Consider the following 8,773-nt stretch of genomic DNA (forward strand, 5'->3'; position numbering starts at 1 on the left):
CAGGATCACCAAAAGTCACCACGCATTTATACGTGGAGAACATCGTCAACTGATTACAGCGATCAGTGGGGCGAAACACAAAAGTCAATACTCAATATCATAGGCCTTCTCCAACAAAAAATAAAGAGATAAATAGTACTCTTAGTCCTATATAATAAAGTTTTTGAGCAAACATGGCACGTTTGAACTTATCAGCTGATTTATCAGTTAGAATATATAGTATTTTTCTTTCACAATAAAACAGCTTCAGCCAGCTTATCAGCCGGCTTTAATAGTAGCCGAACATGCCCAATTAGCACCAGACAACCAGAGACCTCACGGCGCGGAATGTGAGCTGAGTAGCGTTTCTACCATTCAGAACGTCGGCTGAGCTCGAAGTCACCGTCAAGGCCAGCGGGCGCAATTCAACGCCCTAGTCGGCCGTGCTTTCTGGCGGAATCGTCACGTTTGACTTGGTAGCCCGAGTCCCTTACGGGTAGGGATGAAAACGGATCGGATACGGACGGATATCACCGATATTATATTTATTTTCATATTTCTGTCCAGATTCGAATTCGAATACGGATAGTGTCAACTATGTCGGATAGGATACGATTGGATATCGACATCATAAATATGCGATTTGAGTATTCGGATACGGATACGGTATCGGATGTTGGATATCCGAACTCGGATACGGACAAATCTCAACCCCTCTAAACGGATTCGGTTTCGAATACGGTCGGAAAATATCCGTACCGTTTTCATCCCTACTTACGGGACATAGAGAGGCAAAGGGTACTTTAGAAAGTAGAAAAACATACGGATCACTTCGGTTTTTATATATGGGTTATTTTGATGGAAGTCATTACAATTTTCATGTTTTGGAGATTTGCCATTACAATTCATCTAATAGGAAATTTGCCATTATAATTGTTGAACTCGCTGATAATTGTCATTATAGACGTATCTGACGTCCTTATGCCCACCCGCAGGTGTCGTACCCCTCCTGTTTTTTCGTAGAGACCAATTGCCCCTGGGGACAGAAGGATAAGGCCATCCCGGACATAGAGACCGATTCAGCGTGACGTACCCTACCAGCCTCGATTCGTTCTCGACGGCGGCTGCTCTCCAAGCTGGCTGCGCCACCAGCGCCTGCAACGACGATTGGGACACCAGCACCTGTATTCGCCAGCTGCGAACGCCGCGACTGCCTCCGTAGCTACTGCCTATCGCGTCACCACAGTGACGCCCCGCCCGCGACTGCCTCTGTAGCGACCGCCCGCCGCGCCACCGCAGTGACGGACCGCCCGCGACCACTTGCCTGCCGCGCCGGCCACCTGCGCCCGCGACCACTCGCCTGCCGCGACCGGCAGCCTGCGCCCACGCCGGTCTCGAAAGCCGCCACTGGCGAGACATGAATTGAGGTTGCTGCCCAGGGCAATTTGGTCTATACGAGAATACAACATAGATACATCACCTGCAGGTGGGCCCAAGGACGTCAGATACATCCATAATGGCATTTGTCAGCGTGTTCTAACAATTATAATGATAAATTTCCTATTAGATGAACTGTAGTAGCAAATCTGTGAAAATTGTAATGGCTTCAATCAAAATAACCCTTTATATATTCAGGAATGCTATACAACACACATGTGTTTTACCACCAAAAAAACACATGGATTTTGTGTCCGTCCATCACGCGTTGCGATTCGTGCTAGCGCCTCCTCCGCACACGGGCTGAGCTGTGGGCTGCGGCGGCCTTTTTATCTTTATTTTTTATTTTTTAAAATCTCGGGAGTCGCGCTGTTTTGTATTCATTTCTCTCGAGGCTGGGAGTGGGGAACCTGTGGCGGATGGGGGGCGGATGGTCGCCCCCATCTCCCCGTCGGATGGTCGCCGGCTGCTCCCATTGCCCCTCCCTATGTGACCATGCCTCTCCCTCATCGCACCGCTCCCTTCCCTTCCCGGGGCGAGATCCGGTGGCTGGTGCGTCGGCCCTCCTCATGGGATTCGTCGATGATGGAGGCGAGATCCAGTGAGCTACTCACCAATGTCGTCTCCATCGCCGCCGTCTGCTCCAGCGCTGGGCCCTCCCTCCTCTGCCGCTACAGCAGCTACAACAAGCTTGCTGCCACCATCGTCTGCCTCTGGGACGGCTCCACGGCGCTCCACGCGGACCTCAACGCCACGCAGGTTGTGCTCGCCACCGGACGCGTCGACCTCGCGGACCTCCACGCCTGCGTCCGCACCGCCAATGAGCTCCTCCAAACGCTCCTCCGCGACATGCAGGACAACGGTGGTCGGGACCTCTGGTGCGTGATGCATCCCTGTTCTTCCTCTTTGTTTTTGTGTTTCTCATCGGTTGCATGATTTATCCAATCCCCTTTCATGATGTGGTGTGGATTTGCTCGATCCCCTTTCCTGGTATGGTGCTTGATTCTTCCTCTGGTGCGAGGAGCTTGTTCTGTTGTGCTGTTGGGATGTGATCTGTGAGCAAGGAGAGGAGTTTGCCCTCCGTTGTAGAATCAATTTCCGAGTCAATTTTGGGTTGAGCAAATCTAGAGCCTAGGTTGTGGCAGTGCATGCATTGATTTGGGCAAATGGAACAAGAGTGCATTGGAGGGAGTGAGCATGGATTGGGCAAACCAGGAGGTCTCAGCGGCAAGGTTAAAGCACGACTCAAGCGTGGCGTTGTTTCTGTTAGTGTTTGGTGCAGGAAAATATTTTCTGAAGGTAGGAGGACATGGGAGGGATCCACATTCTGTCAGTCCATGGAATTGTTGGAGGACATGGGAGCTTCGCTTCATTTAGTTACCTGAACAAGCTTCAATGCTTCATTCACCCATTACCTGTCAGTCTGTCACTCACCTCATTATGCCATGGCCTGTCTTTTTCTCCAACACAAGTCATTGCTTGCCTGTCACTCTCCTCTCTCTGTTGGCATTCTAGGGGTGCTATCCAATTTGATTAATTGATTTTGGACGCAACTACTGCATTTCCTACTATCTGTTGCAATCTGCCTTCACATTGCAGCCACCAAATAGATAGCCGAGTGAAATAATAAGGCGAAGCCATCAGTACAGAGTAAAAAATTATGTGCAGCAAACTAACAGTAGTCCAATAAACTTATTTCCTGGTAGGAGACCAAGATTAAAAATAATTGTAAGCAATAAAATGCTGCGTTCGTGCTCATACTGGACAATTTGTTAAACTACTCTAGGAAAGTAACATACACAGATTATGTATGTGTGGGTGGTGCATCTGCTGTTTGCGGGAATGTCTATGTGGCCAGGGGGCGGTGGCTTCCAGTGTTCTAGTTTCCTTCGATTGGGATTAACATTACCTTGCGTTTCTAAATTGCAGACCAAGAATGTTTGTGTTGATTTAACTAGATTTGTGGTCTTGGTGTTCCGTTTTCGTTCACAGACATGTGTGCCACCAAAGGATTGTTGAAATGCCTAGCTTGGGATGAAAATGATACTACCTAAAGTTTGCACGTTACTGTGAAAGTATAGCTCCATAGATTTTCAGGATCATACTTCTGGAGTTCTTGCACAGTTTTGTATCAGAATTCAGAACAATACCATTTTGTTGGCATCTTTGTTCATCTGTGTACTCATTTCTTGATTTGATATATGCATGTTATAATTTCAGTAATTTAAATATGTGTTCAACTATACAGAGAGAACGCTGCCAAAGGGAACTTGAAGCTCTGCAAGCAAAGGGTTATCTAGAAACTAGTAACTGAACTCTCCTAGGTAAGAACAAGCTTCCCTCTGTTCCATATTTTTATTCATTTTGCCACATGCAAGAAACATGTTCTTATGAAATAACTAAATTCAGAACGTACCTCTTCCCTCACCATATAGACCATTCTTTTTGTTGTCTCAAGTATCAAGATGTTCCTTGCACAATCTGTGGTAGTGCTCATTGCAATAGCCACATCTTTATATAGAGAAAGTTTCTCCCATTATATCTTGTGATGATTTCAGATCTGTTAGGACCATTCTAATTTTCTCAATTTCATTGATAATAAATTGGCATCATTGTGTGTTCTGTCATATGGCTTACCTTATTATTAGATCTTGTTGCATGTTGTTTCCTCAAATGTGACATCTGTTTTTGTGCAAGCGCAGCGAGAATAATCAGTAATTTTCTGGAATATGCACTTGCTGAATCCCCATCCTATTGTTCTATCTCTAGAAGTAGTACATATATCTTTCTCTATTCTTAAGTATGCATGGCCTTCAAATCGCCTTCAATCAATAGCACAAAGTACACAATCATCCATGAACTAGTTCACAAAAGTAACTCCATTGCATTTCTGTAAAGATGTACACATTTGCTTGTTTTAGCTGCTATACACATTACACACTTGCTGCTTCACCATAGGACTACCGTCTCAGCTCTTCTTGTTGGTCGTTGGCTCCGCACCAGCTGTCCCTTTCCTCATCATCGCCATAAACTCTGAATAATCTATCCTTCCATCCTACATGTGCAAAAAGTAAATTTAAGTCTTTTGATTTGATAAGAAACTAAAAACGCATACGCTCAGTACCCGGAACAATTAATCAAGACAAGTTAATCATTTCATGTAGTGGATTCTATTTCTGCAACACCGACGCCTTACAAGTTGATATGATGCTGTGGTTTCTATAGTTTATTATGTCAACTAAAATTTACATAATGTTTGTTCCCTACATTGTCACAATCGGCATCTGAGATGACCTCTTTGATTTTATTGGCGTCATACAACTCTTTGCTGATGTTGTTAGGTAGAGGTGAAGCAATATTTTCTAGCATTTGATGTGTAGTTTTACCAAATAAATATTTCGCTCTAACCTGATTTATAGAAAATTAAAGCATTGTTTCTTCTTCTAATTGATGTTGTCATGTCCTTTTCAGTGTATTGTATTTCACGTCGTTCTCGGTCAAAGTTAGTAGCCTGAACCAAAACTTCTATCTAATAGCAGGCTGTAGGCTCAACTCTTAGACATACTCCTATATAATCCATTTGAAATAGTCCAACATTCTTTTTCTCGTGTCACTGTTATAATCTTTAGTAATCTGTTTTCTTCGTCCATCTTTTCTGCTAGCATGGCTACTTCTTCTGTATCCATTGACTGCACATGTATGGCAAACGAAGCAAGGGTCAGCTACATTCAGTTTCAGTTATATTTTGAGCTTCCTTAAATTCGGATGCTGACATCTCTAATCTGATCTGCTACGTTCAGACTTAGAAGTCAATTGTTTCAATGTTCAGCGCCACTTATTTGTCTTTGATTTTTTTTTAAATATACACTAATTTGATAATCTCGATTGATGTTCACCGATCCGTATAGATATATAAATACAGTAATACACTGCTCTTTTAATTTGCAGCTCCACATCTCCAATCCAATCAACCATTGCAAAGCAATATACTTTAACAATGGGCTACTCGAAGCTCATTGCAGCAGTACTTGCCCCGGCTCTTGTAGCCCTCCATGCCGTCCATGTCCCAATGGGTTACAGTTTCTGTGTGCAATATTTTTAAGGTCATCAATGGTATTTCCTTTGGATCTGTAGATCTGGTTTTACGTGCAGTGCTTGTTCATGTTTTAGTTTGACATTGGGATGCGACTATGCTTGTTTTTTTTACTTGAAGCGGGAGCCTGCACTGCTTATGGTGATTGTAGGTTCCACGTGTTGTGGCCGAGGCTGCTTTTTTTAGCATATGTAATTTGTGTTGGCTATTGTAAAAACATTCAGATAATTAATTGCAAATAGGAATAATGTAAATTGTAGGTATACAACACTGCAATTGTAGTTCTGAGTATATGCAATTTGGTTGTATGAGCTCGTTATATTATTTATTTCTTGATTTAGCCTAAAAAACATTAGGTGATTCCCTGCAGGTTGTTTTTAGGTGCTGTTGATAATTATTCCTAAGTGTTAACTTGCTTCTCTTGCTCTTAGGACTCCTGCAAATGGCAGCCTAGGTCAGGAATTATTAGAGCACACTGAGGATGCAATTGGAACGATCGACATTATTCTAACAAATCACATAGCCAAGCAGTATGTAATTGTTTCATGTTATTCAGAAGGCATATTATACAAATATATTTCTGTATATTGTTGACAGTGGTTGGAGCGTAGCCATTCTCTTTGCTTTTTTCTTGGTGTATTTTTTCTATTTGTTTTTTGTTTTCCAAGAACCGAGGCAATACTGGTTACAACGGGTCAAAACTAGATATGTTTGTTTTCCAGATTTATTTATATGGGAAGTTGTGATTTGTACCACTCCTTTTTTTTAAACTTTGAGCTACAATATTCATTTCCATATTTTGTCCTTTGTTTTTGTGATTTGTGCCAGGACACGCCACATTTTTGTCCTTGTCCTTCCATAGAAAAAATTATTTTTTGTGATTTGTGCCAACACACACCAAATTTTTGTCCTTGTCTTTTTATAGAAAAAAATATTTCTTGTGATTTGTGCTAACATACCTTGTCCTTTATTTATTGTGATTTGTGCTAATGCACATCATATTTTTGTCCTTGTCTTCCTCTAGAAAAAATTGTTACTTGTGATTTGTGTCAACACATTTCAGATATTTGTGCTAGAACACACCGTGTTTTGTGATTCTGTTTTATTGTAATTTATGCAAATAAAGACCCCGGAAGCTAAGCTCGTCCTTGTTTGTTCTGTAGAAGCTTTTATGTTTTTGTGCATGATATTTTCTGTACAGTGTTCTCATCTGCACTTGTGTTGGGCTGTGTGCGAGGTTATATTCAAAGACGAGCTGAACTACTACTCCCCACTCATTCCTAGCTACCTCTGTCCCTGCACAAACACCATAGTCCACAACACTAGTAGGGCTTTTGTACCTTGTAGGAGGCTAGTGAGTAGAACCCACCAGTGTTGGTTTTTGTGGTCTAAGATAGCTGATTTGCGACGGAGAGTCCCCTAGTCAATTGGTTTATGGGAGCTAAATGCTACAAGTATGCTATGCGCCCGGAGAGATATATTGATTCTAGTAGAAGTGAAGGATGAACCTTGTTTTGTTGCAATCTGACAGAAGTTTGCAAAAATATACGAGGCAAGCTTTGGTGAAAGTACACACGATAGCAGTTTATCGCTTCGCTTCTGTTCCTCTGGTTTTGCTGTGTCCCCTGTCCTGGTTTACCCGGGTCACTTACTGCAGCTTGCTATCTGAGAGTGGACTAACATCCGTATAGCTGTGAGCCTGTGAGAACAGACTTGTCCAGTATTTCGGTGAGCAGCCGAGTCGCTGCTATTGCACTGGAGTCTCTTGCTTTGGTCTCTGCACTACGGTGCATCTGAAGTGATTATTACATCTCCATAGTTTAGACATTTTCGAAAAGGGTAACACCATCACACAACCAGAGTTGGAACGGGACTAGAAACCACACCTCTAAGCAGCAGCAGTAGTACGATTGGCACCAAGGTGGTTACTCCATCCCATCCCTTGCCCAATTGATCAGGTGTGTTTCCCTCCTTCAAAGGCCTCTGGTCCAGCTGTGCATTAGATAGATTTTACATCATCATCAACCATATTCAGCTGATATCTTTGCTGCTTGACAGTCACAAAATTCTCTTGTTACCCGAACAGCATCAGAATTACACAACAGAATGATTTACTGCTCCTTTTTAGCAAAATCAGTATATATACCAAGGAAAAAAGATTAATTGTCTAAAAGGAACTTGTGATGCGCAAGTTTTACTAGTAAGTAGTAACCAAACAACATAGTTGAAGCTGACACCTCTAGCCGAGGAAATCAAACCAGCACTATTACATTGAGTATTATGCATCCTCCATGCCAACACCTCGACACCTCAAATGCTTGTGCTTTTCAACAGTCAGATTTCTTGCTTTTTGGGTGGTGGTCTAGCCATGATTTATCCTTGTGCAGGTCCTCTACTGAACCTATTTCCTGATCTATCTAAATAAATCACTGGTGTTTCATGTATATGCATAGTTTATTTCAAAATTATTCCTGATCATTGGTTTTGTATTGCTTGGCTGTCTTGTTGCTGTTGTAGTAGAATAGTAGGAACTCATATCTTTTAACTGTGTGTTGCATATATTCTACAATAAATATGTATGCAGTATCCATTTCTTGATTGCACATTTATAAGTAGTAAATTACACACTTAAATTACTGCAATTATGGTGTTTAACATATGCAATATCCAGTATTTATATGTTACTTTCTCACTATTTTGTTTTCCTTTTTACATTTCATTAAGCAGGAAAAACATATGTTCAGAAAACCACTGCATATAAAGGAGATTATAGCTTCATTCTCTCCTAATTAAACTCTTTCCTCTCCCTAATTCAAGCCTTCCTGATTTGATCCCTTGATCCTTTCCCGCCTAATCAGCCCCTACGACAGCGCCTATAGTTATTACCAACCATAACATCTCTCTCCTCCTCTGGAAAGAGCTCGTCCTCGATCAAGGGTTTAATTTGTGCCTATGATATTTTCAGTAATATCATATTGCTTCCAGATTATAATTCTGTTAATTGTGATTTGTGCCAGCACACCACTTTTTGTCCTTGTCCTTTCATAGTTTTTTTGTTATTTGTGGCAACACATCTTAGATATTTGTCTCTGTCCTTCCATAGAAAAAATTGTCTCTTGTGATTTGTGCTAACTCACCTTTTCCTTTTGTTTATTGTGGTTTTTGCTTGCCCAAGGCAAGTTTTTGTCTCTGTCATTGTATTGGAATCGGGAGTTGTGGTTTGTGGTGCGTGTGGATGCTTGGGTGACGCGGTCTGTTTGTGCC

This window comes from Miscanthus floridulus, chromosome 2, assembly GCF_019320115.1.
Source record: "Miscanthus floridulus cultivar M001 chromosome 2, ASM1932011v1, whole genome shotgun sequence".
NCBI lineage: Eukaryota > Viridiplantae > Streptophyta > Magnoliopsida > Poales > Poaceae > Miscanthus > Miscanthus floridulus.